The sequence below is a fragment of the Lagenorhynchus albirostris genome, chromosome 13 (assembly GCF_949774975.1).
Source record: "Lagenorhynchus albirostris chromosome 13, mLagAlb1.1, whole genome shotgun sequence".
Taxonomy (NCBI): domain Eukaryota; kingdom Metazoa; phylum Chordata; class Mammalia; order Artiodactyla; family Delphinidae; genus Lagenorhynchus; species Lagenorhynchus albirostris.
Genome location: NC_083107.1, coordinates 58,308,570 through 58,322,400, shown reverse-complemented (window position 1 = coordinate 58,322,400; position 13,831 = coordinate 58,308,570). Strand labels below are relative to the sequence as shown.

Genomic DNA, 13,831 nt, shown 5'->3' with positions numbered 1-13,831 from the left:
TAAAGAAGATGTGGTTCATATATACCATGGAATATTACTCAGCCATAAAAAGGAACAAAATAGTGCCATTTGCAGAGATGTGGATGGACGTAGAAATTGTCATACAAAGTGAAGTAAGTCAGAAAGAGAAAAACAAATATTGTATAAAATTGCTTATATGTGGAATCTAGAAAAGTGGTACAGATGAACTTATCTACAAAGCAGAAATAGAGTCACAGATGTAGAGAACAAACGGTTACCATGGGGGAAAGGGGGAGGTGGGATGAACTGGGAGATTGGGACTGACATATATACACTACTATGTATAAAATAGATAACTAATGAGAACCTACCGCATAGCACAGGGAACTCCACTCAATGATCTGTGGTGACCTAAATGGGAAGGAAATCTAAAAAAGAGTGGATATATGTATACGTATAACTGATTCAGTTTGCTATACAGCAGAAGCTAACACAACATTGTAAAGCAACTCTACTCCAATAAAAATTAATTAAAAAAAAATCAACAAACATCTAGCAAGACTGACAAAGGAAAAAAAGTGAAGACACAAATTACCAACATAAGGAATAAGTCAGGAATGAAACATGAACATCTCTACACACCCTGCAACTACAAAAGGACAGTAGGAAACACTACTCAAATATTTGACAAACATAATTTAGTGCTATGAATAATCTCTTTTAAAAGTTTGTTATTAGGCAACTGTTTAAAAATGTTAAATGCTTTGTATGATTTAATCTTTTGATTGAATATTTTCTTCAGAGAGCTATAATAGCTAAAAGATTATAATTTTCATCATAAAGCCATGAAGAATGTTTCATCCTTATACTGTTCGGGTGTCTAGGGGAGCCTTTCTAATCCTAACAACTCGTCACCAACATATAATGATGATTTAGAAGAAATGAACCAATTTCTCACAAAACGAAACAAAACAAAAAACTACCACAACTTACCCAATATGAAGTAAATAATTTGGATAGGGCTTCCCTGGTGGCGCAGTGGTTGAGAGTCCGCCTGCCGATGCAGGGGACATGGGTTCGTGCCCTGGTCCGGGAAGATCCCACATGCCACGGAGTGGCTAGGCCCGTGAGCCATGGCTGCTGAGCCTGTGCGTCCGGAGCCTGTGCTCCGCAACGGGAGAGGCCACAACAGTGAGAGCCCCGTGTACCGCAAAAATAGTAATAATAATTTGGAGAGTCCTATACCTATTAAATAAATAAAATGAATTGGTAATTTCAAAACATCCAAAAACCTCTCCAGGTTCAGATGGTTTCACTGAAAATTATAGCAAACTTTTAAAGAATTAACACCAATTTTCCACCATCTCTTCTAGAAAACAGAATTGAAGGGAATACTTTCAAATTCATTTTATTAAGCTAGTATTACCCTGATTTAAAAAAAACACAAAAAACAGATAAACACAGAACAAAAAAGGAAAACTACAGACCAACATCCTTCATAATTACAGATCCTTAACAAAATATTAGCAAATCAAATTTGGCAATATACAAAAAGAATCATACACTATGACCAAGCAGAGTTTATTCCAGGGATGCAGGTCTAGACCAATATTCTAAAACCAATCAATGTAATCCACCACATTAGAAAGCTAAAGAAAAAAACCACATAATTCATCTCAATTGAGGTAAATAAAAAAAGAGTATTTGACAAAACTCAGTACCCATTCATGCAGGAAAAAAAACCTCTCAGAGAAAGAGGAATAAGAGGGAATTTCTTCAACTTGATAAAGAGCATCTACAGAAACGTATACTTAACACACACTTAAGAGTGAAAGACTGAATACTTTCCCCTTAAAACTGGGGAAAAAGGCATAATGTCCACTCTCAACATACTCATTGAACATAGTGCTGAAAGTTCTTGCCAGTGCAATAAAACAAGAAAAGGATATAAAAAACACAAATTTGAAAGGAAAAAATAAAACCATCCCTATTTGTCAGCTACATGATTGGGTAGAAACTGCAAAGAATCTACAAAAGCAAAAAAATAAAAACCTAGAACAAACAAGTGAATTCAGTAAGGTCATAAGATACAAGATAAACATGTAAAAATATCAACTCTATTTGCAATGAACACATGGACATACAAAATAAAATATTATAATAAAAAAACCCTCACAAACCCAAAATATTAAGTACAAATCTAACAAAACAAGCACAAGATTTGTATGCTAAAAATGGCAAAATATTGATGAAGGAAACCAATCTAAATATAAATGAAGAGACATTCAATGTTCATGGAATGGGAGACGCAACATAGTAAGGATGTCAATTCTCCCACTCCCTCATATTAATACATGGGTTTAACACAACTCCTACCAATATCCCAAGAAAGATTTTGTGTACATATTGACAAGATTATTCGAAAATTTATATGAAAAGGGAAAGTAACTAGAATTACTAAAATTCTAATTTGGGAAAAGAATAAAATGAAAGGAACCATCCTACCCAATTTCAAGACCTATTTTACAGCTATAGTAATAAAATACTGTGTAGCATTGGCAGATAGAGAGAAACACATGGAACAGAAGAGAGAATCTAGAAATAGACGCATAAAAATATGCCCAATTTTTGACAAAAGTACAAAAGCAATTCAATGAAGGAGGGACTGCCTTTCCAACAAATGGTGCTGGAGCAAATGGACATCCATAGGCAAAAAAATGCACTTCAACTTAAGTCTCATACCTTATGCAAAAATAACACAAAATGTATCATGGACTTAAATGTGAAATGTAATACTATAAAGCTTTTAGGAAAAAATACACGAAAAAAATTTCAGGATCCATGGATATTCAAAGAGTACTTAAGACTTGACACCAACCCATAAAAGAAAAATACTGATAGGGACTTCCCTCGTGGTCTAGTGGGTAAGATTCCACGCTCATCAATGCAGGCGGCCCGGGTTTGACCCCTGGTTGGGGAACTAGATCCCGCGTGCATGCTGCAGCTAAGAGTCCGTATGCCACAACTAAGGAGCTCACATGCTGCAACTAAAATGGTCCTGCATGCTGCAACAAAGATCCCGTGTGCCACAACTAAGACCCAGCGCAGTCAAAATAAATAAATAAATAAATATTTTTTAACAAGTAAAATACTGATAAATTGGACTTCACCAAAATTTAAATCTTTTGCTCTGAGAAAGCCCCTGGAAAGTGGATAAAAAGACAAGGTAAGTAGTGGGACAAAACATTTCCAAGCCACAGGCCCAACAAAGTATTAGTATCCAAAATATATAAAGACCTCTCAAAACTCAACAGTAAAAGAGCAAACAATTAGAAAATGGGCAAGAGACATGAAGATACATTTCACTCATATGTGATAGGACATATATATAGTTTTTGCTACAAGTGTTTATAATACAAAAAGAAAGTGACCTCAATGTTTCTCAATAAGGGACTAGTTAGCTTTTGGATCTGCCATCTGTGGCAGAACTGCCGCCAAGGTGCAGATTTTCATGAAGACCTTCCAGGGATGACCATCACTCTTGAAGTTGAACCCTCAGATACAACAGAAAATGTAAAGGCCAAGATCCAGGATAAGGAAGGAATTCCTCCTGACCAGCAAAGACTGATCTTTGCTGGCAAGCAAGTGGAAGATGGACGTACTTTGATTACAACATTCAAAAGGAGTCCACTCTTCACCTTAATGTTGAGACTTCATGGTGGTGCTAAGAAAAGGAAGAAGTCTTACACCACTCTCAAGAAGAACAAGCATTAGAGAAAGAAGGTTAAGCTGGCTGTCCTAAAATACTATAAGGTTGAGGAGAATGGCAAAATCAGTCACCTTCATCGGGAGTGCCCTTCAGATGAACGTGGTGCTGGAGTTTTTATGGTGAACCACTTTGACACACAGTATTGTGGCAAATGTTGTCTTACCTATTGTTTAAACAAACCAGAAGACAAGTAATTGTACACTAGTTAATAAAAGACAATGACCTAATTAAAAAAAAAAGAGACTAGTTAAATTATAGTACAACTAAATAATAGTATGTAGCCATAGAAAAGAATAAAGGTGATAATCTTAACTGCTATGCTCTCCAAAATATACTGAAAAGGGGGGAAAAAACAAAGGTACTAAAAAAAGGTGTACCAAAAACACACACACACATACACCACACACATATATACACATACACAAGCTTATCATGGAAAAATCTCTACACAAGAAACTTGTAAATTGGTTGCCCCTGCGTAGAATGCAAGAACAGTGGAGCAGAGGAGTGAGATGGAAGATTTTCACTGTATAATCTTTTGAGCTTTGAATTTTGTGATTGTGTTCTATAAGTTAAAATAACTTTTATAAAGCATTATAGTTTTTAATTTAAAAATGAAATAGGATACTTTTTATATTTGTCATGTTCAACATTGAAAAGTATATTAACTATATAAAAATGTAAATATGAAAAACATTTGAAAAAATTACCAAGGACTAAGATGAGTTTATAAATTAATTGTATTTTCAAGAATTTGCTACTATGGATTATTAAATGTTGATGAGTTCAATAGCAAACATGTAAGCGTAAAAATGTAAAGTAGCAACACAATTAAGAACACTGTAGTGGGACTTCCCTGGTGGTGCAGTGGTTAAGAATCCACCTGCCAATGCTGTCCTAAATGCCCAAAGCCTTGCCACCCTCCAAAATACACTGAATGTGCTTAAATAACCCACTGTCTCCCTTTCCACCCACTAAGACTCTCAATCTCTCATGAACAGGTGTGATTTCAGTTACAGATATTGAGAAAGGCACCCTAAATAAACTAATGTGAACAACATGTAGCTTAAATTTTCCTAAAGATACAGTTGGCCATTCAACTCGGGGTTTAATCCACATGTAGCTTAAGAGCAGGCCTTCCATATCCACGGTTCCACTGCATCTGCAGATTCAACTAACCACCAAGTGTTGTACTGTAGCATTTACTACTGAAAAATATCCATGTATAAGTGTACCCATACAGTTCAAACCTGTGTTGTTCAAGGGTCAACTGTATTTGTGATTTTATAAAAAAGTATATTTGTTAATTTAAATGAAAGTACAATTGATAGAATTTCACAGACTACTACTTTAAAAAACGAAGATGTTTAAGAAATAATGAAGTAGCCTATATCTATTCAGGAGTACTTCTTACCCTAGCCTTAGCTCCTCAAAGTTATGTTATGTATGTGTATATATCTAGAACATAGTTAATTCAACCATTTATCCAATGATTAAAAAGATTTACACATTTGTGCTGCATTATTTTTTTGAAGATACTATATTAGGTCTTTAAATGATATCTATATTTGGAACTATCTTATCATTCACTATATTATAAATACTTCGATGCAAAATCTTGGTTATCCTTTTACTACCCTATGAAGCCAATCACAAGATTTTGCATACAGAAGCTCCTCAAATATTTCTTGAATTTAATTGGGTTCTCCAGTGGAACAGAGTAACAAGGGTTCTGAAAGTACCTTCTGCTTGTTAAGTCAAGAACTAAGAATTTTAAAAACCAAATACTAGGACACAACTAATTTAAACCAAATACAAATTATTTTCTTGTGAAAAGCAGAAAACTTTATCTTACATAGCACAATGGACAAATCTCAGGGTATAGATCTGAATTTTACTCTAATTATTAGTGCTATGTCCCACTGGCAATTCACAAGGTGTTACAAGAGTGCACCAGCACAGAGCCAATCTGTACAGACTGGGAGAGGTTTCTGTTGTTGTTTGGTTGGTTGATTTTTTTTAGCTCCTGGAGCTCAAAGAAATCTCTGTCAAAATACTATGGAAACACAGGCTAAGTAACAGAGACTTCAGTGATTATACACACCAAGGAATACTGTGTTTGAAAAAAAAAATCACTTATGAAAGTCATTAAACAAACATATTGATAAACTTCAACAATCAAAAACAAAACCAAATAAAAACAAACAATAAAACAGCAAGCCCTGGCGAAAGGGAAGAATCTGATTTCAATAGTTACCATATTATAGTATTCAAATGCCCAGTTTTAAAAACAGAAAAAAAATCACATAGCATACAAAAAAACAGGAAAGTATGGCATGTTCAAAGGAACAAAATTAACTGAGAGAAACTGGCTAAGGAAGCCCAGACATCAGACTACCTAGGCAAAAACTTTCAGACAACTGACTTAAATATGCTCAAAATGCTTTTTTAAAAAATAGTAAACAAAACCTAAGGGACCTGTGGGATAACAAGTAGACCAGAACATGCATTATGGGAGTCCCAGAAGGAGAAGAGAGAAAGGGACAGAAATAACATTTGAGGAAATAATGGCTGAAAACACCCCAAATCTGATGAAATACATTAATCTACAAATTCAAAAAGTTCAATAAAATCTAAGTAGGATAAATTCCAAGAAACACACACCAAGGCACATTATAATCCAACTGTCAAAAACAAAGACAAAACCCTAAAAGCAGCAGGAGAAGCAACTCTTCACGTACGAGGGGTCCTCAATAAGATCAGCAGCTTATTTCTTATCAGAAACCGTGGAGGCCCAAATACAGTAGGATGGCATATTTAAGTGTGGAAAGAAAAAAAATGTCAACCAAGAATTCTATATCTGGCAAAACTGTCCTTCAAAATGAGGTACAGGGCTTCCCTGGTGGCGCAGTGGTTGAGAGTCCGCCTGCTGATGCGGGGGACACGGATTTGTGCCCCGGTCTGGGAAGATCCCACATGCTGTGGGGTGGGCTGGGCCCGTGAGCCATGGCCGCTGAGCCTGCGCGTCCGAAGCCTGTGCTCCGCAACGGGAGAGGCCACGGCGGTGAGAGGCCCACGTACCGCAAAAAAAAAAAAAAAAAATGAGGTACAAATTAAGATGTTGCCAGATAAACAAAAGCTGAGGGTGTTCACTACCATCAGACCTGCCCTACAAGAAGTGCTAAAGATAGTCCTTCAAGCTGAAATGAAAGGCCACTAAACAGCAACTCAAAGTCATATGAAATAAAGGTCTCTAGTAAAGGTAAATACACTGGCAAATATAAAAACGAGTATTACTGTATATTTGGTTTCTAACTTTGCTGTATTTCCTATAGGATTTCAAAGACAAATGCATAAAAAATAACTATGAGTCCATGATACTGGATACACAATGTATAAAGATGTAATTTGTGACGACAGCAACATAACGGGGTAAGACTGAGCTGTATGTTACTGAAGTTAAGTTCACATCAATGCAAACTAAACTGTTATAAATTTAGGACATTAAATGTAATTCACCACAAAGAAAATATCTAAAAAATACACACAAGCGATGTCCCTGGTGGTCCAGTAGTTAAGACTCTGCCAGGTTCTATCTCTGGTCAGGGAACTAGATCCCCCATGCCATAACTAAGAACCAACATGCCACAACTAAAGATCCCACATGCCGTAACTACGACTCAGAGTGGCCAAATAAATAAATATTTTTTAAAATATTTAAAGAAAATGAGAAGGAAATGAGAATGGTTCACTACAATAAACTAATTAGAAAAAAAAACAAGAATATTTAAATATTTAAAGAAAATGAGAAGGAAATGAGAATGGTTCACTACAATAAACTAATTAGAAAAAAAAACAAGAAGGCAGTATGTAATGGAGGAAAATGAGCCACAAAAAAGGTATAAAATTTCACAACAAAAAAGCAAAATGATGGCAGAGGTCCTTCCTTATCAGCCATTAACTTTAAATTTAATTGGGTTAAACTTTCCAATCAAAGCCAGAGATTGGCAGGATGGATTAAAAAACATGATCCAACTATATGCTGCCTATAGAGACTCACTTTATACACAAAAGTATAAATAGTTTCAAAGTGAAAGGATGGAAAAAGACATTCCATGAAAACAGAAAAAAAAGAGTATTAGTGTGGTTATTCTAATATCTAATGAAATAGGCATTAGATCAAAAACTGTTACAAGAGACAAAGAAGGACATTTTATTTTGAAAAAAGCGTCAATTCATCAAGAAGATAAAACAACTGTAAACATATATGTTAACATATACACACCACTATATATAAAATAGATAACCAACAAGTACCTACTGTATAGCACCCAGAACTACAGTCAATATCTTGTAACAACCTATAAGGGAAAAGAATCTGAAAAAGAATACACACACACACACACACACACACAACTGAACCACTGTGCTGTACACCTGAAACTAACACATTATAAATCAACTATACTTCAATAAAAATTTTTTTAAAACAAATAAAGAAATATATACGCACAAACAACAGACCCCCAAAAGATATGAAGTAAACACTGACCAAATTGAAGGGAGAAATATTAGTTCAATACACCAATTTCAATAACAGAACATCTAGATAGAAGGTCAATAAGGAAGTAGAGGACTTGAACACTATAATCCTAACAGACATATAGAGAACACTTTACCCAGTAACAGTAGAATACACATTCTTCTCAGGTACGTATGGAACATTCTCCAGGATAAGCCATATGTTAGGCCACAAAACAAAGACTCAATAAATTTAAAAAGACTGAAATCAGACAGAACCTCTTCTGACTAAGAATAAAGATAGAAATCAACTGCGGGAAAACTGGAAAACTCACAAATATGTAGAAGTTAAACAACACATTCTTAAACATCCAAAGGTTCAAAGAAGAAATCCTAAGGGAAATTAGAAAATACTTAGGGAAAACACAACATACCAAAACTTAAAGGATACAGCAAAAGCAGCACTTGGATGGATATTTATGACTATAAATGTCTACGTTAAAAAAGAAAAAAGATATCAATAACCTAACTTTTAATGTCAGGGTACTAGAAAAGAAATTAAACTCAAAGCTAGGAAATAATAAAAATTAGAGATAAATGAAACAGAGAACAGAAAAACAATAGACAGAATCAATGAAACCAAAAGCTGCTTCTTTGGAAAAAACCAGCAAAATTGACAAACCTTTTATAGACCATCTAAGAAAAAGAAAAGACAAAAATAACTAAAATCAGAAATGAAAGTGGGGACATTATTACCACTGCCCTCACAGAAATAAAACAGATTGTAAGAAAATACTATGAACAATTACACACTGAAAAACTAGATAATATAGAATAAATGGACAGATTCCTAGAAACACACAAATTAACCTAAACTGACTCAAGAAGAAATTTAAAATCTCGACATATAACAAGAAATCAGTAATCAAAACCTGACTCAGTAATCAAAACCTTCCAACAAGGAAAGATGCAGGACCAGACAGCAGCACTGGTGAATTTTACCCAACATGTGAAGAATTCCAAAAAAACAGAAGAAGGAACAGTTCTTAACTCATTCTGTGAAGCCAGCATTACCTTAATACCAAAGGCAGATAAAGACACCATGAGAAAATTACAGACCGATATGCTTTATGAGTATAGATGCAAAAATTCTTAACAGAATACTAGCAAATTGAATCCAACAGCATATTAAAACAGCACCTTGACCAACTGGGATTTATCCCAAGAATGCAGAAGCAATTCAACATTTTAAAAAAAATCAATATAATAGACATTAATAGGATAAAGGAAAACACACATGATCACTCAATTAACTCAGAAAAGGCATTTGACAAAACCCAACATCCTTTCATGATAAAAACACTCCTAAAACTAGAAATAGATGGGAACTTCCTCAACATGACAAAGGGCATCTATGAAAAACCCACAGCTAAACTGAAAGCTTTCACCCCAAGATCAGGAATAAGACTAGGATGCCCACTTTACCACTGCTATTCAAAACTGTACTAGATGTTCTAGCCAGAGCAATCAAACAAGAAAAAGAAATAAAAGGCATCCAAATGGAAAGGAAGAAAACTATTTTTATTTGCAGATGACATTATCCTATATGTAGAAAAGTCCTGAAGAATCCATAAGAAAGTTACCAGAGCTAGTAAATTAATTTAGCAAAGTTGCAGAACAAAAATCAACACACAAAAAGCTGTTGTGTTTTACACCTACAAGGTACAATCTGAAAAGGAAATTAGGACTGTAATTCCATTTAGCAACTAAAAGAATAATAGCATCTAAAAGAATAAAATACCTAGGAATGGATTTACCCAAAGAGGTGGAAGTATTTTACCCTGAAAACTACAATATATTGCTGAAGAAAATTAAAGAAGACCTAAATAAATGGAGAGACATCCTGTGTTCATGGGTAGGAAGACTTTATATTAAGATGCCAATACTAACCAAAATAATCGACAGATTCAATGCAACTTCTATCAAACTCCAATAGCCTTTTTTGCAGAAATGGAAATGCCAATTCTCAAATTCATACGGAATTGCTGAATAGCCAAAACAATCATAAAAAAGAAAAACGAAGTTGTAGGACTCCACTTCTTAATTTCAAAACTTACTATGCTATGCTACAGTAATCAAAACAGTGTGGTACTGCCATAAACACAGACTCATAGACCAATGGAATAGAATAGAGAGTCCAGAAATAAATCTATACATCTACGGTCAATTGATTTTTGACAATGATGCCAAGTCTATTCAGTGGGAAAGGATCAATCTCTTCCACAAATGGTGCTGGAACAACCAGATTTCTATATGCAAAAGGATGAATTCATTTCCACATCTGTGGAAATGAATTTTCCACAGATTTCCACATGTATTCGGTGTGAGTTCCACCTAACTCACACCAAATACAAAATTTAACCCCAGAAGGATCAATGACCTAAATATAAGAGCTAAAACATAAATTTCTTAGAAGAAAACTTAGGGGTAAATCTTCATGATCTTGGATTTTGCAAAGGATTCTCAGATATGACACCAAAAGCACAAACAATGAAAGAAAAAAATAGATAAACTGAATTTCATCAAAATTTAAAACTTTTGTGCAAAGGACATTATCAAGAAACTGAAAAGACAGTTTTTTGGTTGTGTTTTAATGGGAGAAAATATTTACAAATCATATAGCGGATAAGGGTCTAATATCAAGAATATACAACGATGCCCTAACACTTAACAACAAAAACACAAACAACCTAATTTTTAAAATAGGCAATGGACTTGAACAGACATTTCTCCATGGAAGATATACAAACCGCCGTTAAGAACATGAAAAGATGCTCAACATTATTAGTCATTAGGGAAATACAAACCAAAACACAATGAGGTATCATTTCACATCAACTAGGATGGCAATTAAAAAAAAAAAAAAAAAACAGAAAATAACATATAAGTGACGACGTGGAGAAACTGGAACCTTTGCACATTGCTGGTAGGAATGTAAAATCATGTGACTGCTGTAGAAAGCAGTATGACAGTGCCTCAAAAACTTAAACATAGCATTACCAAGTGACCCAGCAATTCCACTTCCAGGTATATACCCAAAAGAATTGAAAACGGGAACTCAAACAAATACTTGTATACCAATGTTCACTGTAGCATTACTCACAATAGCCAAAAGGTAGAAACAACCCAAGTGTCCATGAACAGAGGAATGAATAAACAAAATGTGGTATACACACGCAATGAAATATTATTCAGCCTTAAAAAGGAATTAAATTCTGATACAATATGGATGAGACATTATGCTAACTAAAATAAATCATACACAAAAGGACAAATATTGTATGATTCCACTTACATGAAATATCTGGAATAGGCAAATTCATAAAATCAGAAAGTAGATTAGAGGTTACCAGGGGCTGGGGGAGGGGGAAGTTAGGAGTTATTGCTTAATATGCACAGAGTTTCTGTTTGAGGTGATGAAAAGTTTTGGAAATAGATAGTGGTGATGGTTGCACAACCTTATGCATGCAGTTTTTGGCACTGAATTTACACTTAGAAATGGTTAAAATGATTAATTTTTTTACATATATTTTTTTACCACAATAAATAAGAGAAAAAGTTATTAAACATATGGACAGAAATCAGAATCCTATCAAAGTCCTTAAACAAAACAGCTGTGAATGCAATTATCAGTAAGTGCATTCCATTACAAACTACTGAGCCATACACAGAAATCAATTTACTTGCAAATGGTTTAGATTATAAGTAAAATAGAAAATGGGACTTGTCTATATAGAAAGGGAAAAGTTTGTTTCAGGAATTATAAAAGAATAACTGGAATTTAAGTTAGCTTATTACAAAAAGTCTTTAATTTAAAACTCAACTTTTTTTTAATTCCAAGACTTATTTATTTTTTATCTATTTTTTAAATTTTTATTTTTAACCCTGAACCAAACTTTCTGTACACTAGGACTGGAGTGTTTTAACCCATATGGGAAGATTACAGATTTTCTTTTTACCACCATATACAAGTTTCATAAAAGCAACAATTATGTTTCATTTTTTAATTGTCCATAATGTTTGCCATACAATAAATACTCAACAAATTTGGTGAATAAAACCAAACCAGTCAAAATCAGCAGGAAAATTTTGAAAACTCTTTTCAAAATCATCTTCCCATTACAATTTTAAAATACCTACTTTAAAAATAATATGAGTAATTCAGGGTCCATAAAACCAAAACTTTAAATTACCTCTTTTCTCCAGTGTATGCTCCCTTCCCCAACTCCAATGGGAGATTTCCAGAATCTGACTTTATGAGTAATTTCTTTTACTGATTTGTGTTTGTCTGCCGGAGGCAGCTCAGTGTAGAAAGGAAAGTCAACAAGCACTCATCTTCATAACTGGACGGCTGGACTACTCAAGGTACTGCTGAAGTGCCTGAAGTGCTCCTGGCTCACTAGTTCATACAGTAATAATACAGGTATCGTTTGCATTGTTTTCTTTCATCTTTACTGCTTTGTTTGTGGTTTGGTACATTAAAGGTTTAATTATGAAATAAACTTGAATATGAAATGCAAACTTTATTTGATAACTACTAAAGCAAACTGTGTACTATTAATATCAATGACAATTAAGTTTTGACTTTTAGAACTCATCCTAAGGTATATTTTTCTTAAAGCATAAGGGGTTTGGGGGGAACAAATTACCACTTTAACTGAGGGAATACTGTAATTAAATTCTCCCAAATCAGGCAATTTATAGCCACAGACATGACCCTGGCTGGCTATGAGAATGAGCCTCTCAGATCTCTGACTCCAGGGGAAATACTTGACTGTGGGCCCCAGCTGCTGCACTCTGAAATCCATCACTGTGCATGGAGGCCACACTTCTCAACTGGCTGCTGCCAGGCAAAGAGCACCATAGGCATACTAAGGCAGCCCTAGTCCTGGGAGATGAGGAATTTTTGTGATAGGCAACTTTGGCTCAAGGACTTCTGAGGTCTTGGTGAACTTCCTTAGAACTACGACACTTTCACCCAGACTTCCTTCCTTACCTCTCTCCTTCACTTGGAGTCAGACTTACATCAGTCTGACAACTCTCCTTGCCTCTGTCCTCATTTTCTCTCACAAGTACTTCTCCTAATAAATTTCTTGCATGCTTAATCCCATCTTGGCATCTGCTTCTCCCTTGCAGCATTAGACTGTTTTTTTCTATTTTGCCATTTCAAATGAATTATTTGTTTCCCTATTTGCTAAAATAGGATACACCAAACATGACAATTCCAATGCCTTTTGACTGGTAAAGATCTCAGCTAACTCCTTAGTAAGTATATTCTTGAGGGGACAAGATCAGAACTTCATACAATTCAACATATGTACTGAGCACCTGCTATACATGAGAAATATGCTAAGCATTACAGGGAATACAAAGGTGAGTAGGATCCTATCGTGCTCTCAAATAGCTCCCAATATAGTGGAGGAGAGAAGCCACAGATACAAACAAACTTTAAAGGGCAGATTATCATTAAGTACTAAAATTGAAGTATAAAGTACTAAAGAAATTAAGAGATTCATTCTA

The 13,831-nt window shown here is 34.7% G+C and overlaps 1 protein-coding gene and 1 pseudogene across 2 annotated transcripts in view; one reads left to right on the top strand and one right to left on the bottom strand.

Annotated features, from left to right (window-relative positions):
* The window catches only part of SOS1 (SOS Ras/Rac guanine nucleotide exchange factor 1), a 157,337-nt gene that overhangs the window by 133,103 nt on the left and 10,403 nt on the right, over window positions 1-13,831 (bottom strand). The gene's annotated exons all lie outside the window — the stretch shown is intronic.
* On the top strand, window positions 3,397-3,924 carry LOC132531881 (ubiquitin-ribosomal protein eS31 fusion protein-like; annotated as a pseudogene).